At 39.8% G+C, this 18,520-nt stretch overlaps 1 long non-coding RNA gene across 2 annotated transcripts; it reads right to left on the reverse strand.

The window, feature by feature from the left end:
* Window positions 1-1,895: 1,895 nt before the first annotated feature.
* Window positions 1,896-15,783, reverse strand: LOC140000563 (uncharacterized). Of its 2 annotated transcripts, none has more exons than XR_011805605.1 (3): window positions 15,694-15,783; window positions 8,142-8,250; window positions 1,896-2,419 (listed from the first exon to the last, which is right to left on the reverse strand). It is a non-coding gene; the product is annotated as an uncharacterized lncRNA (long non-coding RNA). The 2 variants fall into 2 exon arrangements; XR_011805604.1 differs by having other exon boundaries at window positions 15,612-15,723.
* Between the last annotated feature and the right edge of the window lie 2,737 nt (window positions 15,784-18,520).

Genomic DNA, 18,520 nt, shown 5'->3' on the forward strand with positions numbered 1-18,520 from the left:
GTACAATTTTCAGACCTCTTGTTCTGAAAAAAAAAAAAAAAAAAAAGGGGTTTAAAAAAGGGTTTTATCAATATTCAGTAACCAATAGTCACTACCCATGGCCCAACCATGTCACTACTTTGTCTGAAAGTAGATCAACAGCCAATGTAAGTTGTACCCAAAAGCAAAGGTGACCAGTAACCCTTATGGCCATTCATAAAATCCAAGAATTAGCCCTGAATTTCTCTTTGCCCTGCAGAAAATTTTACTCTGTCCTCATCAGCTTGTGCTGGCAACAGGGCAAACTAGCGTGTGACCTAGCATGGCCTCAGCTAGAAATTTTCATGAGAACCAAATTGTTTCTTCTTTGGGATATCACTGTATGGTCAGAAAAAATAGAAGGTATAGTCTTTCCCATGGTGTTTTGGCACTACGTGTGTAGTCTCAGCTGCAAGTCACGAGTGTACAAGGAAATGTAAGTGGAAATTGGAAATTAAAAAAAAAAAAAAATTCTCACAGTTATAGAAACTTTCTCAAGCCTCAAGAAAGGGTTTGATTAAAGTGAAGCATTTGTTTTGTTATCTTTTTTATCTCGTCTATTTCCTGCTCTCTGCTTGTGAGATCCATGTATGCAATGGACCCATGGCTGTGGCTAGAAAGTCCTTTTGCTAGTTTCTTGCCAAACCAAGCTGCTCTGCTGAGGCTGACAGGCTTCTTGGAAAAGTGACCATGTTGACTTCTGGGGGGAGGTTTCTAAGATTGGAGGGAAAAGGAGAGAGAGCAAACAGAAATTTGATCTTTTTGATCCAAAACTATATTTTCCCTTTCAACTACTCTAAGAAAATGTTCAGAAGGTTTTGTTTTCATTCCAATATAGAATAAAAATCAATTCTGAAACCTTCAAAGTTATCATGAAGTGGAACTGCTGTTCTCTAGCCAGCTCTAAATGCATCATTAATGGACTTGGTTTTGATCTTGCTGCACAGGTGCTAAGTTGGCAAGGCTCCACTGTCATTAGTGAGTTACCCCAGGCTAACACCTGGCTGAAATGATATTAAGGCCCACTGCCCTTAGCCTTTCTCCAGTGCACTGCATATGTTAGAGTGCACAGTGCCTCTCCCCCATCTGCAAAGCAGAAACTGAATATATGCTCCGTCTGCACGTCACCACCTAACCTGTACCTGAAGTCTAGATGTATAAGTAACCTGTCCCCTAAAAGAAAGTGCCAAATTTCCGATATAGTCAGTGGAGAAAAGTAGGTGTTTGTGAATACTTCCAGAGGGTGAATGTGTCTGTCTCTGCCTGGAAATTTTGCAAGCTTTCGGACTCTTTCCATTGACCCATAAGGGATCTCAGGCAGTAAACTTTAGGATGATTAGTTCAGTGGGTACCTAAGATTTAGTCAGAATTACATCTTGCTTTCAATGAATTGAACTACATTTACTATGAATTGGAGGGGATCAGTACTTTTGTATATATGTTTATATATATATGTATATATGTTTATATATATCTCCTTTGTTAACACTACCATTAAAATTATCACTGAAGTTAACAACATAAAAGCAGTGTAAAAGGTTATAATTCCAAAGCCTGCTTAACTGCAGAAGTTTGTTTAAGCTTTGGATCTGTTTCAAAGCTTCTGTAATTCATGGTATCATGCCAATGTCCGTATCTTTGCCTAGGGTGGATTACGCTGTTACTAAGTGGACATCAGGTTTAGTATAATGCTAAGTCCATGTACCTAGTAAAGGGGTATCCAGTGATACTGATTCATGAGTAAGTTTCTATCATTTATATCATGAATACTGGAAGAAAATCTCTAAAGCCAGAGAAGCAGCAATTCAATGTTCTTTGTGTTTTGCTTGATCCAAGGAAGCTAACATCTCGGAAGGATCTGTAGACTCAGTAATCAATAACCATCTCCTGCAGTACATTGTGTATTTCTTGACCATCATAAATCTTCCAGAATTATTTATACAGCAAAAAGAAAGGCTACTAGAAAAGGGGATGTTTGAAAGTGATAAAGGCCACCTCCTGAAAAATATGAAAAATCCTTTTATTACATGTTTGCCTATAAGCCAAGTTCATCGGGTGCACAGTAGCTGCATGTTGCTTTTTCTCTTCCAGGAGCTGGGACTGTTGTGTGAAAATGCAAGTGCATCATCTGGCTGGCCTGACTGCTGATGCTTGTAAAAGATATCTTCCATTAGCAAAGGATGGTGATTCCTCTGTCACTGTCTTCAATCACCATAATTCATTATAAACATTTTCTCCTTCCCCAATATCATGTATAAGTTCATCCAACCTCTTCCAGTAGAAGCATCTTAATCTCTAAGTGAAGATATGTTTATCCTGTGTAGTCTTTGAATGCCATTTGCCAGTCTTCTTTCTTTCTGTCATCATCTCAGCTTTGGTCAGTATTGTCATTATTTAATCACTTAAAAAAAAAAAAAAAAAGTTAAAAGAAAGCTAATTTAATACATTTAAATGATTTAAGTGTAATCCAATACTAGTCTACATTACACAAGCATCAACTTTTTGGTAAATATGACATGTTGAAATATCTGAATTATGAAACATATTATTATGCTCTTTATAACCATCTACCTAGAATCAGAGTACTACTGGAAAATCAAGCTATTGCAGGCTTTCATAATGTGTACCCTAAAAAAGGAACAAATCAAAGCTCTATTGACAGTCTTAATTTCTGCATTCCATGAGTTTTCAATGTTTGACTCTGCAGTCCTAACTTTTTCTTTTGTTTGTTTGGTTGGTTTGTTCTGTTTTGTTTTGCATGGTGTTTTTTTTTGGTTTTTGTTTGGTCGGCTGGTTGGTGGTTGTTTGTTTTTGTTGTAAAACATGATGGCCATTTATGTAATCCTTCACATTCTTAAACAATTGGGATCCTCACCAGTCTGAGACTACAGTCCCACCACTCCTTTGCCTACTGATATTGAGCTAACATCAGCAGGTTCAAGAAGCAGTTTTCTACTGTGGCAGGCTGCATGTTTGCCTGCCAGGGCAGACTTCTAGGTCTACCATACCACCACCATAGCATGTCCCTTCTTTCCCTGGGGAGGCTTCACTTCACAACAAAGCTCATGGCAGCAGCAGACAGATGGATTCCTGGGCCAGGATCCTGTTCTTTGTTTTTGACATTCTTGTTGCTACTGAAAACAGAAGCATGTAAATAAGTGAGGTTACACACCCATCAAGGGTGTGTAAAAGCAGTTTTGCTACTTGATATTATGCTGGGAAGGCATTTCAAGTGTGGTCCTACCAGGTTCCGTATTGTTTAGTCTATCTGATATTTCTGCTAATGATTTGGATAATGGAAAAAAAGAGAAAATGTGTAGAATTTGCAGATGATGTCAAGTTGGAGGGAGCTGAAAGCTTTTAAGACGTTAGAATAAGAATTCAACATGACCTTGATAAATTGGAGGCATTGTCTAAAATTAACCAAATGAAATTCAGTAAAGACTAATGCAATGTGCTGTGGTTAGGAAGAAGAAGTAAAATGCTAGTAAAACTAGGAGAAAATGGGCAGGTAACAGCACCAGGAGGAAGGTTACAGTGCAGGGCAAACTGAATGTACATTTATTATGTAACGCTGATGAAAAATTAAAAATAATAATAATAATAATTTAAATCTGTGTCATACTGGAAGGAAGGAATGGGAAACACAAGAGGTAAATATTCTGCTTTACTGGTATTGTGTCCAGCTTGGGGCACTGCACAAAAAAAAAAAAAAAAAAAAAAAAAAAAAAAAAAAAAAAAGTAGATATACTGGAAAGCATCCAGAGGGCCAGAGGGGGAGTAATGAGAATGATAAGAGGTTTAGAAAACTGGAGCTATGAGGAAAGGTTGAAGGAATGGGGTTTGTTTAGTCTAGAAAAGAGAAGACTGAGCAGGGACATGATAACAGTCTTCCAATACATAAAAGGTTATTCTGAAGAGGACAGTGATCAGTTTTTCTTTATGTCCACTCACTATAGTACAAGAAGAATTTAGCTTACTTTACTGTGAGGAAGATTTGGTTAGATATTAGGAAAGTCTCTGTCACTCTAACGAGAGTTAAGTACTACGACAGGCTACTTTAGGAAGCTGCAGAATAGCAGCAGAGGTTTTTAAATGAAGGTTAGGCAAACATCTGTGACCTTGTGATTTGCAGGGGCTCCAAACCAAGCCAAATTTGAACAAATTTTCTCAGGGATAGCATAAGACACACCCCTGGCAGCAGTGCATGTTCCCTGACAAAGTCCTGGTTTCTGGTGCAAAGCAGGAAAATACTAGAAATTGTCAGCAAAACCAATTCAACTGTTTTCATGCAAACTGTTTTTACGTGAGCTCTTTCCCTCAGACCTGTTCTGATATACAGCTGGATATTTTGGATGAAACTATACTCAGAGAAAGACTCTATCCCAGGCAAACACCTGAGTAATTTCAGCCCAAATAGTTAATCTGGCAAATTATATGCAACCAAAAACAGGATCTTAAAATACAGAGGATTAGGCAACCTTAATTATAGGTGGTGTTACCAAGCTCCACACATAATTTTTATTACAGTATCAACCCAAAGATCTGGCCAGGGTCATGATCCTGAGAACTCAGCTAAGGGCTGAGATGAAGGAGATTAAATAGGCACATGTGCAAATAACAGTCAATAAACTCACAAAAACTCTTCATCAAAAGATTAGTAGACTGTCCTACCTCTTGGTAAGGTCAGTTCTTAGTCTTGTCTGGAAATAGGCTTTGTTCATATGCTCAGTTCAAAAGTCTTATTGATTTTTATTATTTTTATTACACATTTCTGTTTGTCTCTTGATCTTATTGGATGATTTAGCTTGAGTTTTGAAGATTTTCTTTATAAACTTAGGAGCTAGAAATACAACTTCGAAAACAAAATAAGAAAAAGTTGTTAAAAAAGGGGGGAAAAGGGAAAAGGGAAAAGAAAAGAAAAAAAGAAAAAAGAAAGAAAGCTGAGACTTTCACCCAAGCACCTGCCCTGAGGAGTCAACACTTCAAGCAAAGTGCTGTGACTTGTAATAATGTCATGAGAGTTGGCAACCCTACTTAAGAGTGTAATTTCCATTTCTTCTGAACTCCCTTTATACCAGCAAAGTCATCAAACTGTAAAAAATAATAGACCCCTAATATTAGGAGTAATCCAACACTTTTCCATTGAAAAGTAAACTTCTCAGCAGTCCTGCCTATTTTCAAACGCAAAACCTGTGTAGACAGTATCCCTGACACATGTACGGTTGCAGATGAAATTCCATTCCCAAGCTAAAGGAAGGCTGCTGTCAATGAAAAAATCACATAGGATCTTCCTTTAGATAGGAGGAGGGGGATGTAATTAAAGGAAACATCTCTCTATACACTAGAGAGAGGAAAAGAATGTCATTGTTTTACATGCTAAATTAAAAAGAGTAAAATAAGATGGGAGCAGTAGAAAGATGTTGATTAAAGAGTAGAAAGAGTCTGAACACATGGAGTGTGCTTCACTTTGTATGTTTGAACTCTGGCCATGAAAAGCCAGTTAGCATAGGAGACTTGTTAAAGCTTGTCCCATGACAAGACAGTAAACACAGGTAAGTGGATTCCTCCTCTACAGAGGGACTAGTCCTGCTGCAGCAGGTGCACACCTGCGCAGGTACCCACAGGCATGGGCTCCTGGCTGCGCCCTTCCAGCACAGAGCTGGGACGCAGGCAATGTCTCAGCAAGGGACTGAAAGTCCATTGCTTACTTCTGCAGGCTTCAGCTCAAACACAAGCAAGACTATTTACTTAAGCTGGAATAGTTTGCAAGGGAAGTGTTTTCAGATGAGATCTGGCCTTTCAGTTTTACATAGATTTTTCCCAACATAAAAGAACCCAGTGCTAGGCAGTATATGATGTCTTTCAGAGAAAGAGACTTCTGTTTGGATGTCATGCCAAAATTTTGATACAAGCATTGCAGAGGTGGTTTCTCCACCAGGCCACTCCCTTCCCCTCATGATATTATTTTGTTATCAAGCCATCTTCTGAATGAACGTGTGGAATGAACTAAAATTTGTTTTCCTGTTGTCTTTGCAAAATATCCAATTAAAATACTGAGAATACATGTATTTGATTTAATATAAGCTTCTGTTCAATGGGCATAAATCTTCAATATGTCATTTGGACAAGGCCATATCATCCAGAAATCTCATCCACTTGTGTCTCCATAGTTATAGAGTAGGATGAGTTCAAGAATACTTCTACAGACGACAGTGCCAAACCAGCACCATGCCAGCACAACCCATCCCAGGGGAATCCAGCCATGGAGTCAGGTCATTTTATAATTTGAGCTTTTGATGCAATATGTTCAAGCATCTAAAGTGTCAATGCAGAAGGATTAGGCAAGTATTTGATATTTTGGTCTCAGTGTGAGAAAGGACAGTCATCATTTTGGCTACATGTGAAGAAGTTTACTTCAACCAGAAAACATTGCCTTTCCCAGAGAAACAGGTTTTGAGATGAGCTGAGGCCTCTTAGTTCCCAGTCATCCTTGAAAGAGGTAAAATTTCTGATGTTTCTGTGGAAACACTTCATAGCAAAAGTTCTGGCACATGAGATAGACTTTATAGCGCCTATAGATATAGTTGCTCTGTAACTGGGCATGTAAAGAATTTTGTGTTTGTCTGGCTTTATCTTATTATGCACATTGGCTGCTGGGCCAGGAAATCCAAGACCTTTTACCTATATCTAGATGGAAAATAGCATAAAGTGAGTCTGGTACACAGGATGATTCCAAAAGCTAGAAGGAGCTAGTTACTTCTTAATGAAACATTTAAGTGCCTAATTCTAGACATATAAATCTAAATATTCGCTAAGATAGCAGGGTTTAAAATTCAAAAGAGCTTTAAATCAACATTTAAGGGAACATAAAGCTGAAATGTTCTCATAATTTTTGAACATTTTCAAGTTTTCTAGGTCATGCATTACTTATCTCAAAAGGTAAATTTTCTTAGTGATCTCTTAACCCCTGAAGGGTTTATTTTAAGTATTCAATATCTAAGTAGAGTGTCCCAGTTGGCAAGAATAATATAATATCTTCTAGCTCTACATACAGGCCATTATTGCAAGCTATCAAATTGCTGCTAAATTTTTTAACATAGCCACTAGCTTTGCTTGGTGAGCAATTTTTCATCTTCTCTTCAGAAGCAGAGACCTGGAAGTTTGTAGGATTTCATACCAGTCCTCTGGGATTCTTTCTCAACTCAGTGATGTTCTGGGATTTGATCCTTTTGCACAGGGAATTAGGTCTAATTCTTGATAGTATGTAGCTGTATTTTACTTTTAAGGACATGTGTCTGGCACTATATTAATGTTGTCTGATATATAACAGTTATTTGCATCATAAAAAATTTGTTTTTGATAGAAGATGCAATTTATTTAGGAGCGCCTGTTCCTATTATTGCAACACACCATGTTAGCAACAATACTTGCTTCAGAACCCGCCCTTTACTTACATTTCAGTTGTGCAAGTTGTTTAGAACATTTTGCATTGAGGTTTCTGTTCTGTATGTATGTCAGTGCAGCTCCCTAAGCATTTTGTAGCCATGAAATCTTTCTGATGTTACATAGCATCATGGTGTACAGGCAAGTCTATATTCTAGAGACAAACTATTCCAAAACAAACCCCACAAAGTCAGTAAAATCAGCTAATGTTCGTCGAGATTCTTCAGTGCTTGCAGATCACATCCACCTTCTCTGCCAGTGAAACACTTTGTTCATTGAATGTGTTTTAGAAAATGACCTTCAGTAATGTAGAGGTAAACTACTGTGAAATCATGGACACTTTTTGAGTTAAAGGAAACTTTCTGGATTCAGACAAGAAATATTGAAAAACTGGAGTTCCTTCTTCACCTTTTTCTAGCTGAGCAAAATTTCTTTCCTTGTCCTCCAGCTCAACCACAGACACAAATCTCAATCCTAAGAATCACCTTCCAGGTTCCATTCATATGCATGTATATATATATAAAGAGAGCAAATTTATATTTGGGAAGAAAAAGTATAAGGACAAGCAAATGTCAAAAATCTGTATATGTAAGTCATTCAGTAACTTCAGTCACATCAAATGTTTAACCTCCAGAAGCAAAAAGTAATAGTTTTATCACAAATTTACAGATTCTTACCATCTGTTGTAGATTCACTGAACAGGGCTAAAGTCAACTCTAGTCCATAGAGGTCCTGTGCTGGATTCTGCCTCCTTATCTTGCACACTGCAGACAAAGTGGGTACGTGCTATAAGACACAACAGGGAACATTACTGATAATTTTTGATGAGGTCTTATTACCCTCTTTGGCCAAAACAGAAAAGATTTGGAACATGAAAAGGGCTCCGAAGCATCAGTTGGTGGATGCTACACACACACACACAAGAAACCCCTGTGGGAAGCAAAAACATGGTTTCCTCCTGATGGCTCCTTCAGAAGATCTCAGAAGTAGATCAGAGGATGGGGCTGGAGGCACCTATTGAAGGAAGAGGACGTGTAGTACCTACCTTAGAAAGAGAACAAGTAGTTTCAGAGATCATGCTGACTGGGCTGACAGAGCCAAGCCATCTGGGCTTTCTTACATTTAAAATAATGTTTTTTCCATGTCCTAGAGCAGTCCAAGATCCCTAATACTCGGAGAGAATTACAGTACCCTTTACCTATCTGAGCATATAATTGTTGTGCAAGTCTTAAACCTGCAGCATGCAGGCATCTTGCTTTTCAAAACAAAGAGCTTCAACAAGGTTCTCATAGAATAAGATAGCTACCAAGTTAATCTAGTTAGCTGCATACAAAATGAGTAATGGAAATGAAAAGAAGCATCTTTCTCTCTCCTTCAAAAGCTCTTCCCTCTGAATCTCTTTCACTTACTTGTTATATTGCCATCTTAGATAAAATCTACAAGGCTGATTTCCCACTGACTGCCATCCAGGAACACTACCTGCAACAAAGGATCTGGCCTCACCCTATCTCTCTCTGAAATTAGTAAAACTTCCTTTCAGTTACTTTGCATACCTTCCCTCTACTTTCTTTCTATGGCTTAAAATTACTTTACTGACTTACGTTACTAATTAATGATGTGAAATAGCAAAAATTGCCATAAAAAAAAAAAGACCTAACAAACCTAATGCTGCACAGGTTGTTCCAGTGACACACCTGAATGAGGTGATTTCTTTCTCATCCCTACAGCAAACACAACCTATGCATAAAAGAGGGGGTAATGTAGGTAGCCTTTTAAATTCCCCTCCTCTCAGTACAACACACAGTGAAAATATCATATGGGCACACAGACACCTGCCTAAGTCCTGACTGCTACCTCCTAAAATTTCTCTAACTATGGAAAAAAATAAATAAATAAAAAAACAAATAACAAACTTAGAAAAAAAAAAGAAGGGAGGGAGGGAGGGAGGGAGGAGGGAAGGATGGAAGATCTTACTATTGTACTGCCTGTATTGTACTTTCCTGGTGGTAGCACTCAGTTGCTAAGAAAGTGTCAAGTCTTGTTTCTGTCTCCTCATGGACTGGCTCTCACTGCTCTCTCCTTGTATTTTGCATTAATGAACATGCCCTTCTGTTCTTCTCCCTTGTTGCAACCTTTCAACTCATCAGTCTGTCACATGGTAGTAGCTTCTGGAGGGCTCTTCCCAGGGACATTTCATGTTTATTCAAGTGTTGGTGTGCTGTGAGACCAAAGAAGCAGATCTGTTGTTTCCAGCTAGATTTGTTTAATTCCCAACACCACTGTATCATATATTCCCATACCAAAGGCAGGAGCTCAGATACCATGCTGAAAACAAGTCAGAAGACAATTTTCCTCTTGAATTCCCTTTATTTGTACATGGTCCATGCTATTGTGATTCATTTGTTTTTACCACAAGATTCTGCTGAGCATAATGCATAGTAAGAAAGTACAAAGAGCAAGGCCAGCCCTTAGCCATATAATACAGGTTTAACTTGCAGAAGGAATGGGAGGAGCATCCCTGGAGGTCTTTAAAAGACGTTTAGATGTAGAGCTTAGGGATATGGTTTAGTGGAGGATTGTTAGTGTTAGGTCAGAGGTTGGACTCGATGACCTTGAGGTCTCTTCCAACCTAGAAATTCTGTGATTCTGTGTGAGCTGTACATACATTGTGTGGGTACAGTGGGATTGGGGTAGAAAAGCTCTTTTTCCCATGTTAAGTGTATGTGGTGGTTGCTGCTGCGTGAACTGGGGTTGGGCACAGGCATTTTGTTCCCTAGCCTGGCTTGTCCCTGTGTTAGAAATTAAGCCTGGGTAAGGAGCCTTCTTTGAAGTGATGTGGTATTTATTATGCTGGCCTGACAGGAAACAAAATGAGTCTGTAGATAGTTTAAGAAACTGCTTGAGAGTTCTTCCTTCTTCAGGAACCTCTGCACAGGAGCATACCCAACCCTCCGCTGGCTAAGCAATACCATAGCAGCTATGCTGTGGGGCATGCAAAGGATGCTTTTGGCTACACAGAGGCATAAACACTCTTGGATTACTTTCTGTATTCCACAGGGTAAAAGCCTGTGAAGAAATACCTACTGAAGAGTAGTTTATGTTCTGTTACATGCTGAAACAGCAGTTCCTACTCTGTTCCTAGCCCACAAAAAGCATTATGTGGAATTGCCTATGGTGGCAAATATAGGAAATTATGATAATATTTTTTATTTAGAACAAGCTACAAGAAGAGCAAAGAATGCAGCTCTAACATAATATATGCAGGTGAGCATGTAGAGTAGGGATACAACAGGATAACAGCAAAACTACCATCATAAATGGCAAAAGCTACAATAAAATTACTTCAAGCTTCAAAATAAAGTGCATACACTAAAAGGATGACAGAAACTAAGTCATTAGCATTGCAAGAAAAGCCACAAGTAAAATAGGTGAAATTCAAAGCTTGAAATAGTGAGCTAGTCTGCCTCATGGGAATACATGAATTAAAGATGTATGTAAATATATTAGAAAAGACAGAACAAAAGGAAAACTGCCAGAGGAGGGAATAGCCCTTGCTCCCTGCAGTGAGCACTTGACAAGGTTACAGAATGATCGCAAAGGTGATTGTGATCAACAGAGAATGAAAGGCTGAAGCAGTCCTTGGAATGGACAGCTTCATTGAGCAGCGAAGTCCACCAACCTCCTCAGGCCGTACTGTCAGCAACCCAATGGCAATGGGATGCACAGCTTTCAGAAACTTCAAGATCTTGAAGACTACTCCAAAACAGATCTAGGTCTAGATCAGTAAAGTATGGGATCAGCATTTAAATTTTGAGACCCTGAAATGTGAATGCGAGCACCCTCTTGTTGAGTTCTGGATTCATATCAAGGAACAAAAAGGATGGATTGGTAGATAGAAGGTCAGCTAGCTGTGAACGTCTTATCATGAACTCCAGCTAACAAAAGCAGTTAAACAAACATTGTCTTTCCCTGTGTCTCACAAAAAAAAAAAAAAAAAAAAAAAAAAACACTTTCAGGATGCAAAAGGAATAAAAACCTGAAAGATCCATTGATTGCAGACATGATCCTGTGAATTTGTGAAACAAAGCAGAAGATATATGGTTCTATGATATATTGCGTAGGTTACAAATTTAAGCTGCCAGTTGTACAGTCTGCTACAAGAATAGGCAATGTATTATTTCAGAACCTGAAGGTCTACAGCTCAAGTCAAGGAATAATTCTTCTCCCAGTTAGATGCCACAAAAAAATTGCTCCCATTGTTTTATTTACCAAGATAGCTATCATTGCACATCCTACTGCATTCCTTATGTTCCACTTCTCTCCTCTCTGGGATACTGAGGACTGCTCAGAACTGAATGAGAACAATGCTTTTTGTCATCCTCAGTAACAGGAAAACAAAGTTCAAACATGTAACTACACTACTTAAAAACTGACATACTGATTCAGACCACAGGTCAATCTAACCCATTGTCCTGTATCCAGCAACAGATTTATAGGAAAGACTACGAGAACAAGGTAAGCATGGACTAACACTTCAAACTGTCTAGACCTCAGCAACTTGAAGCTGGAGTTTTGTTGGCTGGACACATAATCTATTTAATGGCTCTTGGTAGATCTTTTTCTTCCATGTATATGCTCAATTGGGTTTGAATCCATGTAAACCTTTAACACCTACAATATTTTTCAGAAAGGGGTTCCACAGCTGTAACTGTTTTTCTCAGTGACACCATCTCCTTCTGTCTGCTTTGAAACTGACACTTCTAATTTCATTTAATGATTGTGTTATACTGTAAAATAAAGCAAAGAGCTGTTACCTACCTATAGTATCTGTTTAGCTCTATCATATGCCTCACCCTCTGGTTTATATTTTCAACACCAACGAACAGGTTAGTATCCTCATTACTAAAACATCCACAACCAATTGCAGCAGAAAAGTTTATTCCAGTTAGTTCAAATCTCAGAAAGAGAATATTGAATATGAAGATTAAATCTGATTCTATGCAATTTAACATAATTGAAGGAGAGACAGTACCTCTTACTGTCTTCCTAGGGAGCTCAATTCCCATTGAACTCAGCACCTTTCAAGACCAAGCTCTGAGATGAGAGGTGTCTTCCACACTAGGTTCCACCAGACCCAACACCTACTCAGGTCCAGCTCAGTCTGATCACAGGCTTCAGGTCCCGGTCCCAGCAGACAGCAACAGTCAGGGGTTTTCTGGTCTGCATGGAAAATGTTTTCCCATATTTTTGCTGTATGGATAGTCAGGCACCAAGGCATATTATAGATACCTGCATGAGTGGCATATTGGATACCTTCTTGTGTCATCTGATTTACAATGAAAATAAGTAAATGAAAAGAAAAAAAAAAATCTTAATGGAAAAATACTTCTGTTATCTGAAAATAATATTACACAAGTTTCTCTTTTTGGAATTTATCCATTCATTTTCTTCATAAACATTTACTAAGGAGAAAACTATTTTATGAACATATGGCACTTGTCTCTGTTTTGGATGTAAAAACGTCTGGTATTTTGCTGACTTCATTTCATTGTGAGTCACTGTGTAGCTTTGTATAAACACCGGGGTATTTTCATCAATTAGAAATAACTGAGATTTTCAACATAACATTCCCATATTTACTTGTGCTTGAATAGTTCTGCTAATGTCCCAGACAATACACATATAGATATAGAAACTGCACATGCAGGATCCCCGTCCCTAAGAAATTCCAGTCAAAGAAATAATGCCTGAGGAGCCATGACTCTGTCCTAAAACCACACTATGTCCATTAGAAAAAATCCTACATGTTACTCTCTCTGTAACTGTGTGGTTTTCATCATTTAGTGTTACTGTTATGAGGAAAAAGAAATAGAGTTTGAAAATCTCATTCTAATGAAGCAAACCACTTTTATCAAATGAGTAGGCTGTTTCTTAAGATAATAAGAATAATCAGAATCTCATCTGATTGCTTGACAAAAATTGTGACGCATGCCTTCATGTTGTTGGCTACAGGACACCCAAAATGAGATAATTACCCCATCAGTACTACAAGAATGAGACTGATGCTGTCCCGGTTCTGGAGCACTGAAGAGGAGAAAGGACACCAGAAGTACTGCCCACCCCAAGAAGCTTGTAAAAATTTCACTTTAGTCATGATTCAAATCACAGGTACAATGGAGAACCTAGACAGCAAGCCAAGTCGCTGCAGTGGCATCTCTAGAAGTGGCGAAGACATGATCATGTGTGGTGGGACATGTGGAGTCTCCTTCTCTGGAGATATTCAAGGCCCGTCTGGACGCCTACCTGGGCAACCTGCTCTAGGGAACCTGCTTTGGCAGGGGGCTTGGACCCAATGATCTCTGGAGGTCCCTTCCAGCCCCTACAATTCTGTGATCAGAAAGAGGTTAGAAATGGGAAGTGCTTATTGTATTCCTGAAGGCACTTCCATGGGAGACAGATGCGGGTTCAAATCCTTTAGGAGAAAAGAGTGTCTCTAGACCAAGTACCAGGAGAACTGCTCCAGCCATTGGGCTAGAAGGTAAAATAGAGATAAGAGCTGTGTGAAGTAAGCCCACCTCACGGCTGAAATTACACCTTCTGGTCAATTTACTTCACAAGGCAAAACAGAAGCATCTCCTCTGACTCCGCAGTAGTGAAAACGGCTGCAAGCCCTGCTGTTTGTCCTCCCACAAGGTGACACTAGATGGCAGCAATTAAAGTGGCAGCAGGAACTTCAGATCTCCCTGGCCCCAGGAGGCAATTTGGCAACCAGTCAGCGTGGTGTCGGTGGCCCCACCTGATAGTCACTGCTTCTCTGGCTACCTTGGTGCTATGGAGAGTGACACAGGGCTCGGGTGGCTTGTATGCCATGCCTTCCATGCAAGCATGGAAGCAGAAGCACCTGTCCTGTGACTGTTGTATTAATTCAAGCTTTTTTTCTAAACTGATTTACCCATATCTGGTAGGTCTACTTTGCACCTGAGGCCTCTTTGCCTTCATTAAAATGACTCTTTTTCCCAAACGAGTAAGATAGATGCTACTAACCATTCTGTTGTTCTGATTGAAACTTTGGAAATGAGAAGGTGAGCTTTTGCACAGCACTATATCAAATACTAACCATAATGACCTTGGTAATAGCAATTCCAGAATCAACCAGCACAATAATAGATCGATAATGTCATAACAGCTATTCAGACGCTTTGTTTTACAGCCTCCCACTTCTGAAGGAAGCTGCTGGAGGAAAAATCTGACTCTCCAAAAAATGAGCAGCATTAATATAGGGTATTTTTCTTTTGTTCTAATATGATGAGACTTCATTGCCAGCAAAATCACAGACTATTCAAAGTTTAACAAAGATGTATAAAAAGACAATAAACAGCAACCAACATTAGTATTTCCTTTGGAATATTTGTGTGCTTCATTTCCTCTGCACACTAGTTTGGTTCAATAGCTCTGCCACAGTTCAAGCTGTCCCACTCCTCTGTTATAACTGTCTTTCCTGGGGGTTTATTGCCAAGTTCTGAAAATGTGTTTGGGGGTTAAATCTGAATTTCAGTCTTTCAGCTTGGAGGGGAAAGAAAAAAAGAAAAAAAGAAAGTATCCATTGCACATTAACTCAGATCCTGGCTGAGCTACTGAAGATGAAATCCAGTGCTTAGTCACTGATGAGAACCATAGTCATTTTACTCAGTATCTCAAGACTCAATTGCTTGTTACAACTTCTGGTACTGCAATGTGGGATAGTCACCTAAAGATAAGTGCCATATAAGACAGACGAACCAGAGACATCTTTGGTTGAGTAATTCTGGCAGTGGCCATGCTATCTGTCTGCCAAGGCACAGGGAAGTAGAAGGGAGGGGCAGGGACATGAATTGTCACTGTGCATAAGCATACAAGAGGTGAGAGCAGGGGCAGGTGACCCAGGAGGAATAGACACACTGACAAAGCATGCAGGGACGGGTTTTGGGAAGCCAAAGCCCACCAGGAGTTGAATCTGGGAAGGGACATGAAGGGCAATAACAAAGTCTTCTACAGGCATATAAACATAAAAAGGAAGACTAGGAAAAACATGGGCAGGTGCTTAATGGAGCAGGAGACCTGGAGACAAAGGACACAAAAAAAGCCAAAGTTCTCAAAGACTTTTTCACCTTGGTATTTACTGGTAGGAGCAAGCTTCAGTAATCCCAGGCCCTGACACCAGAGGAAAAGTCTGGAGCAAATAAGACTTACCCTCAGTCAAGAAGGCTCAAGTTAAGTAACATGTAAGCAAAATGGATATAAATAAGCCCATGGGACTTCAAAGGATGCAGACACAAGTGCAGATGGAGTCGACTAATGTCATTGCAAGTCAATCTCAATTATCTTTGAAAGGTCATACTAATCATGAGAAACTCCTGACAACTGGAAGAGAGCAAACATCACTCTTGCCTTCAAGGAGAGCAAGAGGGAGGATCTATGAAACTCCTTCTGGAAACCAGCAATAGACGTGGTTTATCCTGATTTTAGCAAAGGTTTCAACACTGTCTCCTGTAACATGCTCACTGGCATACTGAAATACAGGCTAGGTAAGTGGACAGTGAGATGAATGGAAAACTGGCTGAACAGCCATGCTTAAAGGGCTGTGACCAGCAGCATGAAGTTCACATGAAGACTAGTCACTAGCAGACTACCTCAGGCATTGGTACTGGGGCTGTTTACTGTTTAGCATCATTAATGACTTAGATTACAAAACAGAGTGCATCCTCAGCAAGTTTATACATGATACACTGGGAGGTGAGGCTAATAACTTTATCTGATACAGATGGGTGTGCTGCCATCCAGAGGGACCTTGGCAAGGTGGAGAAATGGGTCTCGTGACATTTAATAGAGGGAAATACTAAGTCTTGCACTTGGGAAGGAGTAATCCTAGGCACCAGGACAGGCTGGTGGCTGGCTAGCTGGAAAGCAGCTTTGCTGAAGAAGACCTGGGGGTCATGATGGACAGCAAGTTTAACATGAACAAGGAACATTTATTCCCCATACTGCTTGTGTTACTGTATAGGCACTTAAGAGAGGCACCACAGCATGTTGTGGTCCTAGAAAGTGTTTGGGGGAATTGTTCCATAATGATGCCTTGTATGCATTTCCTTGCTAATCTGCAAGTGTGACCTATTTTGTTAATTTTTGTGACCCTTCCCTATCACATCACCCCATGCATTTTTTTCAGCAGCCTTGTGTGTCACTCCTACACAGGGCTGCTGGTTACCCTCTCCCTCCTCCCTTCTTTCTAGTTTAAAGCTCTCCTTATGAGGTCAGACATCCTATTGGCAAAAATGTCTTTGCCCTGATTAGTGAGGTGCATCCCATCTCTCCCAACCAGATGCTGATCCTCAAATAGGGTGTCTTGATCATAAAACAGAGTCATACAATGTGCCCTGTACCCTTATAGAAGAGAAAGCCTATGTCACCTTGGGCTACATTACAAAAAGCATTGCCAGCATGCTAGGGAGGTGACCCTTTCTCTACTCTCAGCACTGGCAGGACACATCCAGAGTACTGTGTCTAGGTCTGGGCTCCCCAGCACAAGGAGACATGGACTTTCTGGAGTGACTCCAGTGAAGGGATACAAAAATGATTAAAGCAGAAGAGCATCTGCCACACAAGGAGAGGATGGAGGAACTGGGACTATTTAACGTAGAGAAGAAGAGGCTCAGGAGCATGTTTTTGATGTGTATACATACCTGATGGAAAAGAAGGTGGATCCAGGCTCTTTTCAGTGATATCTCGTGAAAGGACAGGAGGGGGAATGGACACAAAGTGAAATACAGAAAATTCCAGGCAAACATGAGAAAAAGCCACTTTACTATGAGAATGGTCAAACACTTACTTGCCCTGAGCAATTGCCCAGAAATGTTGAGGATTTTCCACTTCTGGATAAATGCCAAACCCAGCTGGACATAGTCCGGGGCAGTCTGCTCTAGATGACCCTGCTCTGAGCAGAGGCATTGGACTGAATGATTTCCAGAGGTCCCATCCAACCTCAACCATTATACATCTGTGATTCTGTTTCCAGCTTAACCGTCAGATGTCCCTCAGTGCCTTCTAATCTACAGAGACCTCCCCACCTTGGTCAAAGGAGTGCTGCAGGGCTAAAGCTAGGCCTACCATGCTGCATACAATAAGCACACATAATTGTCTGCACCTTACTGTGCATGCCCGATCTGCTCAAGTGTGATCATTGCACCAAATAGAGAAGATGCAACAAGAAGTCTGCACAGAAATATAATTTTTCAACAGTAGCAGGAAATGAAAAATCATCTTCAAAGTCCAGGGACAAAGCATCTTTTCTGGCAGCTCTCTGTGGAGCTGGCTTTGGCTCACAGTCTCATTTCCTCAGCAGTACAAGACTGTGGGATCAAGAAAATAACAGGAAAAGATTAGCAAGCACCTTCTGGTGTCATGTCTGTAAGATATCTGGTGCCCTGTTGGAGCTATACACATATGACTTTTTAAAGTGGTTCTGAGGAAACAATTACTCAAAACTTAATAAAATGGTAGGAAATTGAGATTTGTCTGAATTTGGCACTCTCTGACTGTAAAACACCTTTCAGGGTGAATAAACATTTGCAAAACTGACAGAACCTATGGGCAAAACTAATTATCACCTGCAGTGTGAAGTTAATGGCAGTGAACATCTTGGTCGTGTCACTGTGACACTTGAGGCTGACAGAACCCGGTTGCACTAACTAACACACTTTCATCAGGAATACTGTGATATTTGATGTCTTTCCTTAAAGCTACTGTGGCTCCTAAAATACTATGAATGTTGCAAATGTATGAAAATCTATCTGAAATTATCCAAACCCTGCAACTACTGATAGAGGCTTGAAAAGATGAGCCGTGGAAGCTCAAAAACACAAATGGCAACAATAGTCTGGTTTATTGATGACTTCAGAGTCTGATTCATAACATTTGAACACATGGGAACAGCAGAATTCCTTACAGTTCCTCTTCTTTTTCCTTTAAACTAAGAAATCATCAATTATTGCTATTGCAGGGCCTGATCGTCTGTGTAAGA

This window comes from Anas platyrhynchos, chromosome W, assembly GCF_047663525.1.
Source record: "Anas platyrhynchos isolate ZD024472 breed Pekin duck chromosome W, IASCAAS_PekinDuck_T2T, whole genome shotgun sequence".
Taxonomy (NCBI): domain Eukaryota; kingdom Metazoa; phylum Chordata; class Aves; order Anseriformes; family Anatidae; genus Anas; species Anas platyrhynchos.